This window comes from Octodon degus, unplaced genomic scaffold (genome assembly GCF_000260255.1).
Source record: "Octodon degus isolate 3935 unplaced genomic scaffold, OctDeg1.0 scaffold00014, whole genome shotgun sequence".
Classification (NCBI taxonomy): Eukaryota; Metazoa; Chordata; class Mammalia; order Rodentia; family Octodontidae; genus Octodon; species Octodon degus.
This window is the reverse complement of record NW_004524590.1, coordinates 3,579,200-3,593,533: the sequence shown is the minus strand read 5'-3', so window position 1 is coordinate 3,593,533 and position 14,334 is coordinate 3,579,200. Positions and strand designations below refer to the sequence as shown.

At 44.2% G+C, this 14,334-nt stretch overlaps 1 pseudogene; it reads left to right on the top strand.

Moving 5' to 3' along the window:
- Window positions 1–14,334, top strand: part of LOC101579505 — a 43,210-nt pseudogene that overhangs the window by 25,373 nt on the left and 3,503 nt on the right.

Here is a 14,334-nt window from a genome sequence, read left to right as displayed (position 1 = left end):
CAATTAACCACCGGGAAGAATGTATGCAATGTGTTAATTATTGAAACTGTCCTACCAATTTGATTTGAAACTGTCTCATTGCTATTTGTTTCTCAGTAAAATTATGAAAAAAAAGAAAGAAAGAAAGAAAGAAAGAAAGACAAGCCACTGAGATGTTGCCTGAGACAACATCCAGGTGTACAAAGTGACATTCTGCAAGTGTTCCGAGCACAGTGATGAGGCAGCTGGTGCCACAGGATCGCCTTCCTTCACTCCCCTTCTGAGGGCATGTTCCTCACTTGGCTCACTCTCCAGTGTAGGCATGTTGAATCCGTCAGCTCCATCTGACTGAACAGCACTGAAATGTAGTGAGCAGCAAGGTGGGGCCTGGCCAACTCGCAGCAGAGGGTGCAGCTGGCACCCTGTCAGGAAAGCCACTGCTTCCGTGTGCACTGTGGTGCTCTCCATTTACACGCAAAATCCAAACATGTACCAGTCAGCACAGAGGTCACCACTGCCAATTTAACTCTACAAGCGCAGCTATTCAATACATGCTGATTAGAAAGCTCAGGAATTATGACATGACACGACCACTGGACCCCATGCCATAGCCTTTGTCACAATTGGAGCTTGTCTAGAAACCCTCTATTCTTCTGTACTAACAGAAGATTTTAATCGCAAATGTGCAGCTCCATCTCATTATAAAGGGGAAGAAAATCCCTCGCGGTGTTGTTAATTGACCTTAATCTAATGTGATATGTAATACACTCAGCCAGATCTCAGGCACCCTCAAAATAGAACAGTAAAACACCTCTTAAATCTAAATTATATTTGAAAAAGCAGATTAGATTATTTCCAGCCTCCTCAAACAAACGGTAGCCTGCTGAAATTTATCTTGTACTTTCCAAACAAGGCAGACGCTCCAGCCTGACATGGCAAATGCTTTATGAGTTTATCTACCTAGAAAGTCACAGAATGTTTCCCTATTTAACCAAACAACCAGTTCCTGAAAGAGGATCAGAGCTCTGGTGTGAGGCTCCAACCCCACACCTGTCACACCTCGATATGAGGTCAGGATGACCCGTCAAGGACCAGGTTACACATGTCAAACAAATCCTTACACAACTGCCACCCAGATATGCTTAGAGTGACTAATCAAGCTAATCTCGGATTCCCAAAGGTGGGACTCTTACAAGATACACAAAGTGTTCTTAGTGGTGTTGAAAAAACTGTTCAGTGCTGCTTATTAAAGTGCAGTAAAGGAGCTGGGGAGATAGCTCAGTAGAATAATCACTTGCTTAGCAAGTGTAAGGACCTGAGTTCAATCCCTGGTTCTGAAAAAAAAAAAAGTTCAATAAAGACAACTTTAATCAGGGTCAGCAGGATGTGGATTGAGACTGTTGTCATGGAGCGTTGCAGAAGAAAGGTCTGGATTCTCCCTGAATCAACACGTGCAGGTGGGGCTTTACAGCCAAAGAAAAGGTTGCAGATCAGTGAATGGAGAACTTTCTAAGAAACACTCAGGATGAGGGGAACGGATGGTGAAGATGGGCAGTGAGATCTGCACCACTTGGGCTGAGCATGGGAAGCTGGTGAGATATGTAGTGAAGACAGAGTTCTAGCCAGACTGACGTAGCAAGATTCCTGCTAGAAATGAATTTTATAAGGATGTGTGTTGATGAACCCAGGATCCTGGTGGATGTATGTCTAAGCAGGGACTTTGTGACCAGCCAGGGATGAAACTCGAGGCAAGTGAAGATCTGGGGTGGAGTAAAAGGAGGTCACCAACTCCTCGTGGGAGCATTTTAAGAAATAATAGAGATTGGACAGAATAGACTTACCCTATTCTGGAAAATCATAATACTCGAGGCTCATACCTGACTAAGAGTCTGTACATTGACTAGAACCTTTCCCTGGTGCCTTTTCCAAAACTACTTCTAAAGACAAAGGTGTTAAGGAAGAGTTTATGATCTGACCCTCCACTGGAATTGGATTTTCTTGGGCAAATAGTCTCCATAATAAATCAGAAATAATTTATTAAGCTCAGAAGGAAAATAACTTAAGAAGATGAAAGTAGAAAGCTCAATTTCAACCACAAAAAATACTCACCTCTTTTTCCTGTGAACACCATATTTTTCTTTGTCAGAAAAAAGACATATTGCATATGCATGAAAATCAGTGCATCTATATTATATCCAAACAGTGCCAATGGAGCTAACAAATGCATAATCAGTCTAGCCCATGCCTTTGAAAATAAATTGATTTCTCAGCACTTTTCCCCAAACTCCAGTTGCTTTGAAAATAGAAATCATTTTCTTTCTTTCTGACAGGAGTGCATTTTAAATGTGAGCGCTTTCTCATCTAATGATTGTTTTTGTGGCTTTTGCCCACTGATTGGCCATATCTAATTATCCAAATAGCTATTTAAATAGAATGCATTTTCCATAATGTCTTCAAAGTGCAGCTGGAGGCGGAGCAGCTATCTATGACCTTTATGTCACAGCCACCTTCCTTTTCTCTGCTCTGAATGAACTACAGCCCCATAAACAATTGTGACGCCTATACGTATAGACTCCCATTGAATCTCCATGTTTTAATTTTTTAATCGGCTAATACAGCAAGCACATGGCTATAAACGGTGATTGCAAGTGTTTGTGCAAGATGTGCAACTAGCTGTTTTGCGCTTATAATACCATGTGAGCCCAAATTTATCACCAATGCTTCTTTTCTGTTGACATTTTTATGCAAATAAATGAAGTTTGGGAGACTTCAGCTCTGCTCAGCCTTGACTAGAGAAGTCACCATGGTCTTTGTCACCCAGTCATTCTCACTCTGGAAAGGATCCCGCAATGGAGGTGTAATAGATTTTCTAGAAGCATTTAGAGCGAAGGTCACTTTGGGGTGAAGGTCTGCGTTGCTCGAACAAGATTTATCACATTAATTAATTCACTTTATTTGTGCATGGGAGCTTGCCACAGTCCAATATTATACTTAGAACTTACAGGTGACCATTTCCCCCTATATGTACTTGATACAATTATTGCCTTATGCCCAGTAATATGTCTCTTAACAATGAGATACTTGCAGAGAAATATACTTCTAAAAAAAAATCTTGCCAAAGGTATTAAAAGATTCTCAAGGAAGATCAAGATCAAGAAACAAGCAGTAGGTACGGCGAGATGGCTCAGCGGACTAAGCGCCTGCATTGGCAAGCTCAGGGACCAGGGTTCTATCCCCAGAACCACATGTCACGCTGGCTCCAGCCTTGTGCACACTGAGCAAGCCACGGAGTCCATGCGTGGTGGTGCACGCCTGTAGTCCCAGCACTGGGGAGGGTGGGAAAGCAGGAGGATCACTAGTAGTCCAAGCTGCATAGTGAGACCCTGTACCAAATGCAAGAGAGAGCGAGAGAGAGAGAAAGAAGAAAACAAAAGCTCGGAGAGGAGCTCTGAGGCCCTCAGAGGGCAGGGCAACAAATGATGCGATGGCATCATCAAGGCAGGAACGCGGCTGAGCACGGCCTCACTGGCGCAGTCAGAGGCAGCGGCCTAGGCACACAGACATGCGGCTCTCTTTGTCTCACACGTCCATACGGCAGCACAGTGCATGGTGCAGATTTTCCTGTTTTTCCGAAACTCTGAAGGGAATCTTCCTCTTCTCCTTCATGAATATTCGTGCAGCACCAAGAATAATGCTGTAATGAACAATGATGAAAACAGTAATTTGATAAAATTAGGAACAGATAGATACATAGTTATCGTGTAAATAAATAAAAAAAAAAAAATGAGCCCCAGGAAAATGCAAGCAAGCCCTTGAGGGCCACAATGCGAGTGCCCAGCAGAGCTCTGAGCCTGGCTCTGTCACTGAATTTCAGTGACCAATAAATCCACCCTAAAGATCATTTAGGACTCTCACAGAATCCTGGCAAAAACCATTTGTCTTCCTAATCAGACCAGACTTGAGCCCTCTTGGATGCTAGCATCCTGAAGGTGACTTGAGGAAGGAGAACCCATCCATAAAGAAAGAGCAAACCTTTCAGGGAGATTTGAGAATATTCTTACAATATTTCCTCAAACTATCACTGATATGAAAAGTCCCTGCAGTCCCTATAATTTCTATACTGCTGTGAATAGCTGGCATTATTAGCAAAAGAGAAAAGAAATGATTTCCATAATTGCATTTCAAGGAATCTGTTAAAAACTTAACACCATTGTTAAAGGTAACTGTCTTTTAAAGCTTATTTCAACAACCAATCTTCAGTGTCTCTGTTTTGATCACCCAATATATTAATTTCATGCGGGCTGCTTCTCACACATCCAATATTTACTCATATAAATCTCTGCAGCAGGGAAACAGAAGACAAAACTTCACAGTGTCGAGGGGCAGGCATTCTGGAAACCCTGTTACGGGGTGAGAAACTCGTCCTGAAGTACTTCCTAAGTGCTGAGGGAGCGAGTACTTTCAAAACTCCGCCTTGCCGAGAAGAGCAAAGCTGGCAATAAATAAATAAATAAATAAATAAATAAATAAATAAATAGCAGCATTAAAATTTTTTGACATATTTTAACCCACCAAGTAAAGACTCTATATTCATAGTCCATGTGTTACTCCATTTTCTTCACTGCGACATTATCTGCAAAGCAGCTTAAAGGAGGTAAAGGGTCGACCCCACAGCTGGTTGGCCCCATTGCCTTGTGCCAGGTGCAAGGCTGCCCACTGCAGGGAACAGCACACAAGGCATCAAAGCTGCCTCGTGGCATGTGGGAGGCAAAGCGAAAGAGAAGGATGGACGTCCATGTCCCCTTTCTGGGCATTCACCACGGTGACACAGCTCCCTTCCACGTGGCCCCATTCCCTAGGTTTCACCCCCACCCACCAGCACTGCTGCCTCATCATCTGGCCCTTGACACACGGGCTTCAGGGCCACCCCAGAGCCACTGCAGCACTGGGGCGCACGATGCTTCCGATACACGTACACACGGCAGAACGGCTAAATGAAGCCATGTAGCAGCATTTCCTCACACACCTGCCAGTCCTCGTCCGGCTGTGTAGTGACTCCCTTAAATTCTATCCACCTAGCCACTTTAAACGAAGACTTACTAACTTCTGCTGTCACGACACACAATCAATCTTTTCAACATGTCTCTTTTATCTAAATAAAATTGTGTGCTCCTGAGCACAGTCTATCTCTCCAACCTCCAGCCTCTGCTGACCACCAGTCACTGTTTCTAAGAGGTGTCCTTTCCACACCACATAGTTCAGTGAGATTGTGTGATATTTGTCTTCCTGTGTCAAGCTTCTTTCACTAAACACAGTCATTTCCTTAACCTGCATGGCCATACTCAGAGCACTTTTGGAGACTGAGACAGGAGGATTGGGAGTTTAGGACCAACCCGAGAAATATACCAGTTTAGTGAAACTTTGTCCCAAAACAGCAAAAACTTAAAATACAGCTGGGAATGTACCAGTGTGGCACCCCTGGGTTCAATCTCTAGTACCATAGTGAGACAGAAGGATTTCCCTCTTTTAAAAGGACTCAGACTAGTTCATTGCATGGACGCAGCATATTTTGCTGATCCTTCATCTGTAGCAGGGACTTCTGTTGCTCCCAGTCTTGGCTACTTTGAATAATGATGCAATGAGCATGAGTGTAGGTGTCTCTGTTTCATACCCATGTCATGGCCTGTGGCTATATGCCAAGTAGTGGACTGCAGGTTCAAATGTTAGTCCTGTTTTTCTTTTTCCTTTTTTTTTTTTTTTTGAAAAAATGTAAGTTTTTTTTTTTTTTATTTTCATAGCGGCTATACTTATGGGTAGGTATTCGGAGCAGTAGAGAAGCAGTCAGAAGGAAAAGGAGAAAAGGGCTTTATTTTCTTTGAGGACATAGGGAAGAATTTGGGGAAGATAAGAGATTTTCTGGACTAGACAGAGGAAGGCTGAGGCTTTTATGGCCTTTGCCAGGGGAAGGGTTTGAATGGGGATGTTTAGATATACCTGAGAAACTGATTGGGGGTCTTTCCTGAGGTGGTGGGAAGGGTGAAAGTAAATTATGTCCTGGGCTGAGCTGGAGAAGAAGGGGAAGGTGGTCTTTTGTTTTAAGGGCGTCAGCCATATTAGATGACCACCACAATGACTCCAGCAATTCCTACTCGGGCCCCGACCTGTCACTTACGAGCATCTCTAACAAGTTTTTAACTCTTCCCCTTTTCTTGTGTCCACACCAGCACTTTTGTTTCACCCCCTTCCAAACAGACACAAAAAAATAGACATGAGAAAAACTCAATTGTGGTTTATATTTGTACATCTCTGACAATTAATGATGCTTGTTGTCCATTTATATGTCTTCCCTTGAGAAAAATCGTCTATGTGGTTCCTATGGTCATTCTATAATTTAGTTGTGTTCTTACTACTGTATTGTGAAAATAAACTTTTCCAGAAATTGGGCAAATGCTTGGAACAACCTAGCGATCATCTATCCTGAACAAGTGTTTAAGCCCTGCAGAAGAGGGCACTCTGTGATTCAGTTCCTCCCATTCACATTCTCTTGAAATCTGACAGCCTCACCATCACAGTGCAAACCAGCAACCTAATAGAAACTGGAGGGAGCAGAGGGACATGGAGATTAAACACTGTTTAATTTTCAGAAAATCATCATTATTTGCTCGGTCTGTAAGGTCCCTGGAAGCCTGCCTCCCTCTCTCACAATGCTGTCTTTATTTGACCTGACTCAGAACTTGCCTGATGAAAATAGTTGTTTTCTCCATAGAACTTGTGAGAAAATTTAAAAAGGCAACAGAGCTGATAATATTGCTAGAGCAAACCAAAAAAATGACTTACAAGCATAAAAAGAAACTGGTGAGTGAGAGGACTCGGAAAAGCTTTAAGATATTTTGCAAATCTAAGGCAGGGCTTGCTGGGGCTGTAGGGCGGGGCCCATTTCTTACCACTAAATGACAGCGGGGATCATCTTTCTGATGCTACAAAGAACTCCCCGAGCATCCCAGCTCAGAGGAGGACAGGATGGCTCTGGCTCACAGTCCCCGAGCTTTCAGACACCGAGGTGGAAACAACACGGTGAAGGGGAGCACTGGAGGGAGTCTCCCCAGCTGATGCATCTGCGAGAGAAGCGAGCGGCAGCCCAGCTAACGAAGGCACATCCCCTCCAGCAGCTCCCTGACCCCCGCTTCCTGCCTCCCGGGCCATCCCCTAACAGCACACTCTGCTAGGAGCCCAGCTGCGAACTTTATTTTTAATGAAGTCAGCGCCCTTGTGATCAAACCACCAGACAAAAGCCCCACCTCAAAATAAATGAGCCTTTCGGGACAGTCGTGATTCAAACTGTAACGCTGGCTTTAGAGTTTCAGGCAAGCAGAAAGTAAAGACTAAGGCCCAGTCGTAAATGACTCTAGGTCCTAAACTTGTGACCCAGTATGTGACAAGACCCTAAACAAATGCTCGGGCAATTGGGAATCAAATAATCTTTGTCTTCTCCTTTGTGACTTCTCATGTCATTTCTCATGTTATGGCTATCAATATAGGTAACCCTGATCAGACGCAGGGGCATTCTAGACTGTCTTGGTCCCTGAGTGGTACCCATTTGTAGAAAGTTTTCAGTCTGACAAATGCTGTGAACTTTAACTGATCTTGGTTTGTTGTTTTCCAATACTTGCTACAGCACAGTGAAATTGGGACAGGTTTCCGTTGGGAGTATCCTTTAGGAGCTTCATCTCAAATGTGCTTCACATGGATAATTACTATGGTTTTCATTAGCTTCAAAAATAGAATGGGCCAGGGAGATAGCTCAGTGGACTAAGCACCTGCTTAGGCAAGCAAGGGGACCAAGGTTCAATATCCTGTACCACATGTACACCCCCTCCCCTCTATCCCCTGGGCACGCTGAGCTGGCCACCAGACCAGGTATGGTGGTGCACACCTGTAATCCCAGTACTGGGGAAGCTGAAAACAGGAGGATCACTATGAGTCCAAGCTACATAGTGAGACCCTGTAACAAACACATAAATAGATAATTAAGAAATAGACTTTTATGAATGAAAGGTCTTACCACTGCCCTCCAGATTTTTTTTTTAAATGTATTTGGAACAGGATCTCACTACACAGCTCAAACTCATAGCAATCCTCCTGTTTTCAGCCTCCCTAGGACTGGGATTAGAGGCGTGAACCACCACACCTGGTCTCAGTGCCGGGTCATTGTGCCTGGGGTTGGGGCAGTGCTGTGTTGTCAGGGATCGAACCCAAGTCCTGCACTTGCCTAAGCAGGCACCTAGTCCACCGAGGTCTCTCGCTGGCCCTCCTCCAGATTTTTTTTTTGAATGGAAAAGTTTTACAGTGACCCACCTGGTCCCCTTCTGTTGTATGAACTCTCATTGTTCCGGTCATCGTTGTGGGCTTATAAAGTACAAACATTAAGTGTAAAAGCTCTTCTTAAGCATTTTCTTGAGATTTCTCTTTCTTTTTGCCCTTAAAAATCCAGAATAAATCTCTAATGACACTTAATGATAATTTCCTTCTTCTAAACCCACTTATTTTTCAATTAGGAACATAAATGATTTTCACATTCCTATGTTCCCCCTTAAAGGGCAGAGGCAATCCACAAAGACTGCTCCAATAACAATTTCAAATAATCTGTAATGAAGAATTTTTGTGTCAATTAAAATACTGTGATAAGGAAAACAAATTTATTAATGATATGATGATAAATATGTAATTATGTTGACAAAAATCTTCACTGCAGGCTTTTAGTATCTACTGAATATATGGAAGAAACAGAATAGAGTCTGTAAAATAATGCCTTAGAATTTTTAGTACTCTCCCTTTATCACCCAAGAACTGCCATCTAACTTGTGATCTTCTTAGCTTGCTTGCCGGTGGGAGAAGCAGGGAAAAAACTCGGAGGCTATAGGAAAAACTTAAGGACAAACAGAGAAAGCACTCTAGCTGCAGACTGAGATTAGTATTGTATAATTATATTCCAAGGAAAGGTAAGAAGAATCTTATGTATCTTATTTCACCCTTTTTATTTTAAATTATTTTTTATTTCATTTATGTATTTTAATGTATTTGGTTGTTACAGAGTCTCACTACACAGCTCGGGCTCCTAGTGATCCTCCTGCTTTTCAGCCTCCCTAGCGCTGAGATTACAGGCATGCGCCACTACGCCCAGACTCTGTGTCTGGCTCAGCCCACCAGGGGGCGGGGCTGGCAGGGCATGTGGTGCCGGGGATCGAACCACTGTCCCTCGGTTTGCTTAAGCTTGCCTAACTAGGTGCTTTAGTCTGCTGCGCTAGCTAGCTGGCCCCTCCCCCCTTTTTTTAAACCCTGTAAATGTGACATTAACGTTGAAGGAAATTACCGCCCAGCTCATCACAGGTGGCTTGCACCAATTTGCACAGCCCTGAAGGAGTAGATCCTACAGCTTATTCTCGTCATTCCAGCCCTTCCGTAAGCTTTACCTTTTCCTCTGGGCCTCGCTCAGAGTCACTGCTGTGAAGAATACGTCCTGGGTAGAGTGAAGTAGACAGTGACTGGAGAAGTAGAAAACAAGGGCGCCCAAATGAAATGAGGGAACCACACCTCGTGACTTTCTGACTTCACTTTGCCAGACTCAGAGATCCCCTCGTCACGGAAACTGACTGAGCTAAAAAGTGCATTCTGGAGTGTGTGTCTAGACTGAGGCATGCTCCAGTAGATGGCTGTAGCTAAAAGAAATTTCAAGCAATGGCGTGACTACGCTATGATCACTTTGCCATTTGATGAGCAGATTATATTGTCAGGCAAAGGTGAAGTGTTCATACACAGACAGCCCAAGCTTCCAAAATGAGCTGTCTATCTGTAATAGTTTACTGTGTCTGAAGAGTTTCCATCAGTACTGAGAGAGGTGGTGGAGGATGAATGTGAGGGTCAGGGCAGGCTGCACCACCGTCTCTGTCCCTGGTCATGCTTGTGATGTACAAATCCAAGTCTCCACTCATGGCTTCTAACAACACATGTTGCACATACAGCAGTGAATCATCTTCAATAAATCAAAGACTCAGTGTAACTCCTCAGGTCATTTGTAAGATAATGACTTTGCAAAATTTGACCCATACAGGGGCCAAAAGCAAAAGACCAACTGATTGCAAGTTAGTTAAAGGACTTGAGCCGTTTTTGGACAGTGGACCACATCTGCACTGCTCACCGCTCCTGAGACACCAAAGGTGTTCCTCAGCATCCCTGTTTCAGCACTTCTGTCAGCTCTCCTGTTATAAAACGGGGATAAAATAATCTATGGCTTATCTTACTGTACAAATAATTATTATGTTATTATACAATTATGACCATATTATTAGATAATAATTTAAGAAGATATTATTCCTATATTAACAAATATTAAATGCTCAATCACAGCCGATCATTAGGTAATAAACTTTTTGCAATTACAGCTAAGGTTTTTCTAATAGAACAAGGGACTCATCATTAGAAAGTGGCTAATATAAATTTGGCAATCAGTTGAGACAGATCATCCTACAGTCTTCTGACCCCAGAGGCAAGGATGGACGAACTTGTGTGGCAGCGCGTGTGGCTCTGCCGCGCCCAGGCCTCCTGCCTGCTTTGGCAGTCCGTCACTGTTTCCCTCTCCTCTCAGACGTTCTCCTCGTCAATGTCTGCCCTTGAGAGCTGAGGCGCGCGACCGGAGCTCCCGCGCAGATGACCTCGACACCGACGCCGGAGGTGGGAAACGCACTTTCACGTATCTGCTAATAGCTGTCCTCCTCAGCAACACCCATGTGACCTTTAAATATCACGGAAGCTAAGTGGCAGAGGACAATAATAATGGCACTTTAATTGATTGGCAAATTATTGAGCAGCATTAGCTAATACTCCGTAACACCCCTTCACTCTCCTCACTCCATTCCGTCTTACTGGAACAAATCATTAGACTCTCCAGAGGGATCCCGTCTTCCTAACATGAAAGTCTATGATCCATTTGACCCTGTCTGCTATGCTGTAGCGGATAGGTTAGCTTAAAAGCTTGGCAGATAAATATTAGGTAAGAAAGGCACTTGGAAAATATATGCCAAACAGCAAGTGTCATTGTAGACTACATTTCACTGTACTTCAAACCATTCAAAGTAAAAGGCAGTAAATTAGACTTTGATTTTTGTCCTGCTGTCTCATAAACAATGAACTTCAAATTCCTTGGAATAGGATTGTCTAGGGTTTCTGAATTTCTGACCCTGGCGGTGATTCCCAAGCTTCGATAATTGCTTGTGTGCGTGACTCCTTCACACTCCTCCACGCTGCAGCATTACTACTTTGGGGGTCATTTTACCTACAGAAATCCAAATGTCCTTCCTCCCCCAACCCACCCCCGGCCTCCTTGAAAACTGCTACATGACCTTAAAGCATGTAGAGCTCATTCCTTGGAACTAGAGAGCATTTTGACGACATGTCAAGATGAAAGATTTTTGTACTACCTGTCATCCTTAAATCTTTCTCCATCTCTCTCTTTCAGCTTTCAGGAAAGCTTTGCATGTCTCTGACGCTGTTTGCTTTGCGCAATGGAGGACAAAGCAGGAAGTTGGTAGGAGTTGAGACTGCAACAGCCTCTGATTATGAGCAACAAGTTCTGGGATCTCAGTGTCTTAGTCTCAGTTAAGAGAAGATGAAGAACTTGGGTGTTCTATAGTGTGGGTTTGGGGTTGACACGGATTCCTTCAAGAAAGACCTAGCTGTCCTGGTTGTTGAGCAGGCAGCACGCAGCACGCAGCTCTAGTGGGGTTGCCTCCACTCAGAACTGTCTTCGCGGAGGAGCAGCCCAGATTTCACCAGTTCAGCCTGCTTAGCTTCAGCCTGAATTCAGCCCCAGTTCTGCCCTGTTCGCTTCCATCAGTCAGCCCTACTGGCATACCTCGGATGGTGATTATGTCCCTACAGACCTTACTGGGGTCTGACTGCATTATCAGACCTCAGACACAGTGCAGCTTCCCACCAGAGTCTCCCACCCCTCTATTAAGGATATTGATCCCTCGTTCATACCGTGCCTGGCAACTTGGCTCCATCATCCTACTTTCGGAAAGCAAAGCCTGCCATGGCACTCGGCGCATAAGAATCTCTTTGTGTGCTCTGTTAGATCACTAAAGTAGTAGGGATGACCCGAGAAGTTTGGCAAACCCATGGCTAGTGATGGTTCCAATCGGCAGGAGAGGATAGCCTCCTTGCCCGCTTTGAATCCTTTAGACTGACATCTCGAGGCAGTCTCCCGATAATGTTCTGCCCTGTCTGCATTGTCACCGTCCCTGTGGAAGGCCAACTCTGTGTCTCTTGATCCCACACACCTGTCCCTCCAGGCTTACACTATTCAGGAGGACTGCAGCATGGCGCTACTGTAATTCTTCCTTCTTCCTCCAGGGCCAGAGATCTCAGATGTCTCAGTCTCCTCCAACCTCCTCCTCTCTGTGTTACCTCTGCCTAGCCTCTAAAGAGATCATTCAAGTTCTCACGACAGCAGGTCTCCCCAGCCTGTTGCTCTCTCGTCCCAGAACACTCTCCAATAATGTAAATGCGGTGTACTCAGGGCCAGCTTAATGTTTTGTCACATTTTGGACATGTCCACTTCCCTCAAAAAGTGCTCTACTAATTCCTTTACCTCTTTTACACATTTCATCTTGCCTTCATCTCTTCTGAGACGTCTTCCTGGACTTTAGCTTGGATTTGGGGTTCTTCTGACACTCTAGGTTTCTTCTTCCTTTGTGTAACCGTTGTACCAATTTTCATAACTGCTTTCCCTTTTAGTCTGTGTACTAGTTTTTGGTCCTGGAAGGATGAGAAGCATATTCCTCTCTATAGCTCCATCTTCTGGCCCAAGGCGCTAGGCACTGGAATTCATTCATGGGAAGGCTGGATAAGTGAACAAGTCGATTAATGAATAAATATTTTTTCAGGGCGTTAACTGATTTTCCCAGAATTGCTACCATTACTGTGGTCATGTTATAGTATATTTTTTATTTATTGGATACAGGTTCTCACTGTGCAGTCCCAACCCACAGTGAGCCTCCTATCTCAGCCTCTCCAGCCCTGGGATCACAGGCATGTGCCACCATGCCTGGTTTCAAGGCCTGCACAGCATGAGGTACCAGAGATCAAACTCAGGTCCTTTTGCTTGCCAAGTAGGCCTTAGACTGCTGAGCTACCTCCGCAGCCCAGTATAATGTTCTAGAGTAGAAAGTACTTCAACACGATCTCAAAAGTAAATGAAATATATTTGTGCATATGTGCATGTCTTAAAGTCACAGAAGAATGTACAAGTCCCAAGAAAAGACAAAAGGAAGTCAGTGGCAGTGTAATAACTCAGTCTTCCTAGTGTTCAAATAAATGTCATAATTGAAATCACTGTACTCATAGGTGTAGCAATTAGATTATCTGGTCCTTCTCCCTGGCTTACTGATAAAATTAGATCATTCAACCAGTCAGTTTCTCCCTCTTATGCAAGTTCAGCATCAAGATATTGGAGGTGCTTAGAGCATCCTGCGTGAACTCAAGATATGAGCTCTAAGGGTCATGTCAGAAGGTAAGAAAATGCTAACAAATGGATCATAAACTTGAGGGCGAATGAGTGTTGTACTGGGGACAATATCACAGATCCAGGCCAGAAATAGACGAAAACGATGGGTCTCACTCTGGAAACTAGAGTTCGCTTGTGTATGACACCGGGAAGCTTAGGATCTCTGAAGCGCACTGTGCTCATCTGAAAATGAGAATAATAAGACCTCATTTATTGACGTGGGATGAAGTTTCTTTATCCTGAGTGTCTAGGGCCGGAAGTGCTTTTGTTAGCCCCAGCAGTGGGGCAGTTATTAGGGGCCTCCTGTGTGCCTGATGACGAGGCGGCCACAAAGAACTACTTAATTTCCCAATTCAGCTGCAGCACAGCCTGTGACGTGGCTGCTATGCGCAGTCTAGTACGCCAGTGGCAAACCTACAGCAAGAGTGTCAACAGCACTGTCCCTCCCACGAGATGGACAGGAAGCTTCTGGGAGGCTTTCCCAACTGGATTTACTCTTATTTAAGGAATGTGTTCTCCCCTTGAGATTCACTTATTGTCTTAAATCTTTAGGATTCCCTCAGAGTACTTATCTGAGAGAGTGAAAAGGATTACAGAAACAGCCCAGAGGCCCAGAGGTAATCTCTCAACTTCCAGAGAGATAAGATATCTTCCTCACTGCTGAGCCCCAAGTGCCAAGAAGTGTTGGTCCCAAGGGCCATGTATGAATGCAGAACATGTTCCCCACATGGCTGGGGAGCACGAGAGAGAGAGAGAGAGAGAGAGAGAGAGAGAGAGAGAGAGAGAGAGAGAGA